Source organism: Ranitomeya imitator, chromosome 4, assembly GCF_032444005.1.
Source record: "Ranitomeya imitator isolate aRanImi1 chromosome 4, aRanImi1.pri, whole genome shotgun sequence".
NCBI lineage: Eukaryota > Metazoa > Chordata > Amphibia > Anura > Dendrobatidae > Ranitomeya > Ranitomeya imitator.
In genome coordinates, this window is record NC_091285.1 from 160,914,165 (window position 1) to 160,922,927 (window position 8,763).

The window sequence follows — 8,763 nt, forward strand, 5'->3', positions numbered from 1 at the left end:
CGTTCTTTACATACCAGCTTTAGATCTCCAGTCTGACAGTGGACAGCTGGAGAACCAGAATGCACCGCGCTAGATTAAGGTGGTCGTTGGGGTGATCTCTAGGCCGCCCTAGTACCGTGCGGTAAGCGTAGTGCCGGGGGTCGCAGGCCGGTAACCTCGGCCCCCAGACGTGTGAGGCCGGGGACACCATATACTGGCGGCGCTGGAGTGGTCTTTCTTATCCACAACATTTTATTGGGATTTTTACAAGTTTAGTAAGAAGCAAAGTATCACAATAAAAATACAATAGAATATGGCTGAGCTAATGGTGGTGTATATCTATCTATCTATATATATACAGTATATATATGTCAGTTCTCTGCATAAATGAGTACACCCCCATGAAAGGTAAGATTTTATCTCACTGAGCATCCATCACTTTGACAAGAATGAGTTTTATTGAATATTTTTTTTAACTCCTATCATGGACGTAAGGATAATAGCATTTACAGAATCTTCAGTTTTACACAGGTTAGTGGATGCAAAAAAATGAGTACACCCCACATCAAAATCTCCTACACCTAGTATTTAGTCTGAGCTCCATTACTTCTCAGGACAGTAACAGGCCTAGGTATGGAATGGACAAGGTGGAGGCATTCTGCAGCATTTATCTTTATTCTTCAAGAACGACCTCTTTTAGATTCTGGAGAGTGACGCTTAAACCACTAAAGCAGGATGGCACCATTGAAGCTCTAAAAAACTATAGGGAGAAAAATACTTTATCTAAAAAACTAATTAAAGCTGCCAAAAAGGAAACAGAGAAGCACATTGCTAAGGAGAGTAAAACTAATCCCAAACTGTTCTTCAACTATATCAATAGTAAAATAATAAAAACTGAAAATGTAGGCCCCTTAAAAAATAGTGAGGAAAGAATGGTTGTAGATGACGAGGAAAAAGCTAACATATTAAACACCTTCTTCTCCACGGTATTCACGGTGGAAAATGAAATGCTAGGTGAAATCCCAAGAAACAATGAAAACCCTATATTAAGGGTCACCAATCTAACCCAAGAAGAGGTGCGAAACCGGCTAAATAAGATTAAAATAGATAAATCTCCGGGTCCGGATGGCATACACCCACGAGTACTAAGAGAACTAAGTAATGTAATAGATAAACCATTATTTCTTATTTTTAGGGACTCTATAGCGACAGGGTCTGTTCCGCAGGATTGGCGCATAGCAAATGTGGTGCCAATATTCAAAAAGGGCTCTAAAAGTGAACCTGGAAATTATAGGCCAGTAAGTCTAACCTCTATTGTTGGTAAAATATTTGAAGGGTTTCTGAGGGATGTTATTCTGGATTATCTCAATGAGAATAACTGTTTAACTCCATATCAGCATGGGTTTATGAGAAATCGCTCCTGTCAAAGGGAATCTGTAACCCCAAAATTCACTTATAAGCTAAGGCCACCGGCATTAGGGGCTTATCTACAGCATTCTGTAATACTGTAGATAAGCCCCCAATGTATCCTGAAAGATAAGAAAAACAGGTTAGATTATACTCACCCAGGGGCGGTCCCGCTGCAGCCCGGTCCGATGGGCATCGCGGTCCTGTCCGGGTCCTCCCATCTTCATACGATGACGTCCTCTTTGCTTTCTGCCACGGCTCCGGTACAAGGGTACTTTATCTGCCCTGTTGAGGGCAGAGCAAAGTACTGCAGTGCTCAGGCGCCGGGAAAGGTCAGAGAGGCCCAGCACCTGCACACTGCAGTACTTTGCCCTCAACAGGGCAGATAAAGTACGCCTGCGCAGGAGCTGCAGCAGGAAGCAAAGAAGAGGACGTCATCGTATGAAGATGGGAGACGCCGGACTGCAACGCGCATCGGGGCCGCCACTGGGTGAGTATAATATAACCTGTTTTTCTTACCTTTCAGGTGACATCGTGGGCTTATCTACAGCATTACAGAATGTTGTAGATAAGCCTCTGATGCCGGTGGCCTCAGCTTATAGGTGCATTTTGGGGTGACAGATTCCCTTTAAATCAATCTAATCTGTTTTTATGAAGAGGTAAGCTATAGACTGGGCCAAGGGGAGTCGTTGGACGTGGTATATCTTGATTTTTCCAAAGCGTTTGATACCGTGCCACACAAGAGGTTGGTACACAAAATGAGAATGCTTGGTCTGGAGGAAAATGTGTGCAAATGGGTAAGTAACTGGCTTAGTGATAGAAAGCAGAGGGTGGTTATAATCCGTGGGGTCCCGCAGGGGTCGTTGTTGGGACCTATTCTTTTAAACATTAACGATCTGGTAGAAGGTTTACACAGTAAAATATCGATATTTGCAGATGATACAAAACTATGTAAAGCAGTTAATACAAGAGAAGATAGTATTCTGCTACAGATGGATCTGGATAAGTTGGAAACTTGGGCTGAAAGGTGGCAGATGAGGTTTAACAATGATAAATGTAAGGTTATACACATGGGAAGAAGGAATCAATATCACCATTACACACTGAATGGGAAACCACTGGGTAAATCTGACAGGGAGAAGGACTTGGGGATCCTAGTTAATGATAAACTTACCTGGAGCAGCCAGTGCCAGGCAGCAGCTGCCAAGGCAAACAGGATCATGGGGTGCATTAAAAGAGGTCTGGATACACATGATGAGAGCATTATACTGCCTCTGTACAAATCCCTAGTTAGACCGCACATGGAGTACTGTGTACAGTTTTGGGCACCAGTGCTCAGGAAGGATATAATGGAACTAGAGTGAGTACACAGGAGGGCAACAAAAATAATAAAAGTCATGGGGGAACTACAATACCCAGAGAGAGTAACAAAATTAGGATTATTTAGCCTAGAAAAAAAGACGACTGAGGGGCGATCTAATAACCATGTATAAGTATATAAGGAGACAGTACAAATCTCTCCGAGGATCTGTTTATACCAAGGAATGTGACAGTCACAAGGGGGCATTCTCTGTGTCTGGAGGAGAGAAGGTTTTTCCACCAACATAGAAGAGGATTCTTTACAGTTAGGGCAGTGAGAATTTGGAATTCCTTGCCTGAGGAGGTGGTGATGGCGAACTCAATCTCGGGGTTCAAGAGAGGCCTGGATGTCTTCCTGGAGCGTAACAATATTGTATCATACAATTATTAGGTTCTTTGAAAGGACGTGGATAATGGGGATTTATTCTAACGGAATATAGGCTGAACTGGATGGACAAATGTTATTGTTAAAGCTGGCATCGAATGACCCACTGCCATTTTTCACTTTTTTCGAATAAGTGGTGCTACTAGAGTATTAAATGACTGATCTCGCCACCAACACACAGGCAGGGAAGACCTGTATCAAAATCAGTTCATTACAGAACGGCCCAATGGGGACACAAGCATTACAGTTGGTATTGAGGTATACTTTGAGAAAAAAGCAACTTTTGTAATGTACCTCAACAGAGAAATCTACTTCTAGACTGATCTTTCGATTGTAAAATCCCATACTTTAGGGTAAAAACCTGTCGTCAGTGAATGAGATGGCTGAGACAAGAGTTGGCAGTAACCTCTCATAACATCCTAAGGAGAGTGAAGGCGCTAGAGGTAGACACATACATTCTTCTGCAAGTTCTCATGGAACAACGGTTACACCCTTCATACACAGAAACTGAGCCCACTCTATCCATGGCAGTTGCCTACTGTGTGATACATGCTTCATCTGCATCTAACAATTGCAAGAGCTACCTCTGATCGCCGCTGTTTAATCTAAAATGCTGTAAATCTTTGTCTTCGATGTGTAGACCTAGTTGGGCGCCCATTGACTTTACTGATGCTATCACAGAGTGCTGATGGGTTGTCATGACAGGCTGGGGCTCAAGGAAGGTCCTCATTACCATCTTTTTAATACCATGAAGTTAAGTCTGTGGCTTAAGAGTTTACCGTAACTTTTCTATATATCACAATACCTTTTTTTGCATGATATGGTATCGGTGATGAATCGGACATGTTTGAGAAAAACTGGGCAGTTCGATGATTCCGAGGCCTTGAGTTAAATGCAGCTGCAGGAAGAGATGTGTCAGGAGGTAATGATCTTACGGGGCTGACAGCCTGGACAGCCCGGCTGACTGAGCTCTCAGCTGAGCTCCGGCTGCTGGATAGTGTTAAAACAAATAAGTCTGTGCCTGATGAAGGGACCTGAGTACTTTTGAAAGCTTGCAATTTGTTACCATCTTTTCAGTTAACCAATAAAAGGTATCAACCACTGAGGAGTCTCAATCTACTATATAATTGTCTAAGGGTCACTTCCGTCTTTCTGTCTGTCTGTCTGTCACGGATATTCATTGGTCGCGGCCTCTGTCTGTCATGGAAATCCAAGTCGCTGATTGGTTGTGGCAAAACGCCCATGACCATTGCCACGACCAATCAGCGACGGCCAGAGTCTGGCAGCGAAATGGCCGCTGCTTTAGTGCCCTGCAGTCAGCGCTGAGCGCTCACACAGGGTTAATGCCAGCGGTAACGGACCGCGGTGTTACGCACTCCGTTACCGCAGCTATTAACCCTGTGTGACCAACTTTTTACTATTGATGCTAGGTATGCAGCATCAATAGTAAAAAGATCTAATGTTACAAATAATTATAAAAAAAAAAAAAAAAAAAAGGTTATTCTCACCCTCCGACGTGGCGCGCTGTCCTCGGCAGTGCTAGCGGCAGGTTCTGGTGCCAAGGATGCTATGCGAGAAGGACCTGCCATGACGTCACGGTCATGTGACCGCGACGTCATCACAGGTCCTGCACTCATACCAACCCTGGGACCGGAAGCTGCCATGTGCACCGCACACAGGCGCCAGGACTACAAGGGGCCTTCGGAAGGTGAGTATATGTTTATTTTTTATTTTAAGTCTTTTTAACCACGCATATAGTGCCCACATTGCTATATACTACGTGGGCTGTGTTACATACTGCGTGGGCAATGTTACATACTACATCTCTGTGCTATAGACTATGAAGCTGGGCAATATACAATGTGACTGCAATATACTACGTGACTGCCCAATATACTACGTGGCTGTTCAATATACTACGTGCTCTGTGTTATATGCTACGTCGACTGTGCAATATACTACATGGCTCTGTTATATACTACGTGGCTGTGCAATATACTACATAGCTATGCAATATATTACGTGCCTCTACAATATACTACGTGGCTATGTTATATATTACGTGGCTCTGCTATATATTACGTCGCTGACCAATATACTACATAGCTGTGCAATACACTACGTAGCTGTGCAATACACTATGTGACTGTGTTATATACTACGTGGCTTTGCAGTATACTATGTGCCTGTGCAATATACTACGTGGCTCTACAATATACGTGCCTATGTTAAATACTACGTGGCTCTGCTATATACTACGTGGGTGACTAATATACTACATACCTGTGCAATACACTACGTGGCTATGTTATATACTACGTGGCTGTGTTATATACTACATAGCTCTACTATATACTACGTACGCTGTGTTGCATACTACGTAGCCCTCTTATATACTACGTAGCTATGATATATACTACGTCGGTTGTGGTATATACTACATCACTGTGTAATACAGTAATTCTGCTGGTGACAAAACCTATAAGATTGTACATCACATCACATGCAACACGGAAGCAATAGTATACTATGCTCAATGCCCGTGCAACTGCATATATATTGGCATGACAACCAGGGCTTTCAAAATCCGTGTTCAAGAGCATGTTAGGGACATAAAAAATTCAGCTACCTGTTCTGAGCCCCTTTTATTGAAATCTATCCCAAAACATTTTTTCGATGTTCACCACAGTAATCGCAAGGCTCTGAGATTCTGTGGTATTGATCATGTCTATATGGGGATTCGAGGTGGCAATACCAAACAAAAACTCCTTCAAAAAGAGACACGTTGGATGGTCACTTTGGATACACTCTCACCGATTGGCCTAAATGAGGCCATCAGTTTCAAGTCTTTTCTATGAATCTAGGCTGTTTTTAATTTTGTGGGTTGGGGTAATTTTAATATTTGTGTTTATCTCTTCTCGGGGTTATTTTTGTCTTTATGGTGTTACTTAGTTCTTTTGCTTTTTGTTTCTTGATTAGATGTTTATCCATTTCTTCTCTGACCTTTTCATCTCCGGTGGGAATTCGTGGTGGACATCATATACTCGAAGATCGCAACATCCATTGGGACAATAACACTCCACCTGCTGGGGATTTGTTCATTTATGTTATCTTTGGCCCTAGGACAATGTGTTTTTTTATGTTTTTTTTTTTTTTTATCATGTTTATGTGTATATTTGGGGCAGTTTTTGGCCTGCATAACTTAATATTTCTTTATTTTTGTATGGAGTAGTTTAACATTTTCATCTGTACATCATTGTGTATTGCATTAATTATGTACTAGTTTTTATTTATGTACTGTACCCCTTATGATGTCAGTACATTGGTCTGGGATGTTTTTCTGGGTCTGTATAACTGGATCCTTTCGTGCTTTTTAGCCCCAGAATGTTTAATACGGTATATTATCCCTGGTCATGGAAATATGCTCCTCTGTTTAATAGTGATTTCATATTAACATGATTTTTGTTTTATTTTTGTATCCTCACTGGGCACATTATTTGTCCACAAGTTACCAGAGTTTCCCCTTTTGTCCTTCTCAGTGGTACGACTAAAGAGTTAATGGCCCTTTATTTTAAGAGCCATTCTTTATATTCTGCTGTACGCCCAATATGTCCCTTTTTTCCTCTCCCATGCAGCGTGTTCCTTACCAATTTCAGTTGCGGTGTTGTTGTTTTTCTTCTACTACTCCGGTCTGAGCGCGCCCCACGCATGCGCTGTGGTGTCCTCGGCCGTGTCGGTTGCTTGCCGCGTTGCCATGGAGGTGGGCGGAGATGACGTTTGTCCTCCCGCCCATACCCCGTGGTGCGCAGCCGCATCCGCCGGCCGGGGACATCCGCATCATGATGGGAGTGCGCCGATTGGCCCGCGAGTCCTGTTATGATCCGGTGACCTTGGAGCTGCATGAGAACTTTCACTGGAGAAAGTGGCCACTATACTGACCGCAAAGCTGAACTTAACACCGCAACTAGAAGTAGCCGTGAAGTGTACCTAACACACCTAGACACCTCGTCACAGCCGGAGGACTAAATACCCCTAAAGCTGGAAATCGGAATATTATCTTGCCTCAGAGAAAATCCCCAAAGGGTAGACAGCCCCCCACAAATATTGGCGGTGATTCGGAGAGGAAAAAACATACACAGGCAGAAAAAACAGGATTTAGCACAGGAGGCCACTCTAGCTAGATAGGACAGAGTGTGCGGTCAGTATTAAAACCCTTCAAAAAATCCACAGCAGAATATACAAAAAACTTCCTACATCTAACTAAAGATGTAAGAGCGTATATCTGCAACTCCAGTGAATCCTACAAACAGAGCAGGAATAAACTGAAACAAGCACACAGCAGTGTGCCATAGACACAAATACAAAACACTTATCTTTGCTGAATTTGGCAGCAAGCAGGAGAAGCCAGAAAGAGATCCAACACTTCACAAGGAACATTGACAACTGGCAAGGGCTAAAGGATCCTGCACACCTAAATATCCCAGTCAGAATTGTAATTATCCGATACACCTGGCCAGGACTGTGAGTCAGAGACAACTGCATTCCCACCAACAACCACTGGAGGGAACCCAAGAGCAGAATTCACAACAGAGTCCCCCCTGACTCCCATATATACCCCAGTCTCACCCTCATCAAGCCACGCCTCCTGACGAAGCCTGCGACGGCGAAACGCACGTCGAGGCACTTCCCTGCTCCCACCACGCCGGCGTCCTGTCACCAGCATGTCCCAAGGTAATGATCTAGTACCATTAGCAGCATGCATGTATTTCTCCTAGGACTTGAGTTTGCTGGCGACGGTTACACCTCTATGCCCTTGATCTTTTTGCACATCGTTATACATTCTTTATGAGTTACTTTACTCTGATGGGCTACCTCTATGGGTTTGTTATATATTATCTCATGCTATGATGTCCTCCCCTAGGGCTGCCCTTCTGTGAACCTTTTTCATTTTTGATCAATGAGCATATACCGGCGTGTTGGTGTAGTTGGATGCCTGGATTTTCTGTGTCTTTCCCCAGCACTTAGTTTAACATCTTCTATGCTGGTGTTGTTTTGCCTGTTTTTCCCATCCATTGTTTTTTGTCCATGTATATTTATTTCAATTCTGTGCATTTGACACTTTAATAAAATGGTATTTGATATCTCTTCCGCTTTGTTGTGGACTTTGACACATTTATATTTTTGATGGGTTCTGGATCCACTCCTCTCCATTCGCCCCGCAACCTAGTGTGTTTTTTATAGGTTTACATAATACAGTACTTAGCCTGTGCTATATACTACCTACATATTCTATAATACCCGATACGTTAGAAAAATATTTAGAACTAGATGGTGGCCCGATTCTAGCAAATAAGTCGGCACGCTTATCTGTGCCGCGTAATGAGAATGAATGGACATGTACTTGTACAGGAGGTGATGATCTTACGGGGCTGTGAGCCTGGGTAACGGGGCTGACTAAGCTGGCAGCCGAAGTCTGGCAGCTGGATAGAACTTACAATGAGTCGGCACGCTCATCTGTGCCACGTTAAGTGACTGAATGAACTAATATTTGTTGAATACAGAGCATAAAGAAGTGGTTAACTGCCGGGGAGGGTATGTCAAAAAAAGGTTGTATGCCGGTCCTTGTCTGCTAA

The 8,763-nt window shown here is 43.2% G+C and overlaps 1 long non-coding RNA gene across 1 annotated transcript; it reads left to right on the forward strand.

Moving 5' to 3' along the window:
- The first annotated feature begins 38 nt into the window (after nucleotides 1–38).
- On the forward strand, nucleotides 39–8,276 carry LOC138675650 (uncharacterized). Its single transcript, XR_011320700.1, has 2 exons — nucleotides 39–121; nucleotides 6,110–8,276. It is a non-coding gene; the product is annotated as an uncharacterized lncRNA (long non-coding RNA).
- Nucleotides 8,277–8,763: the final 487 nt, after the last annotated feature.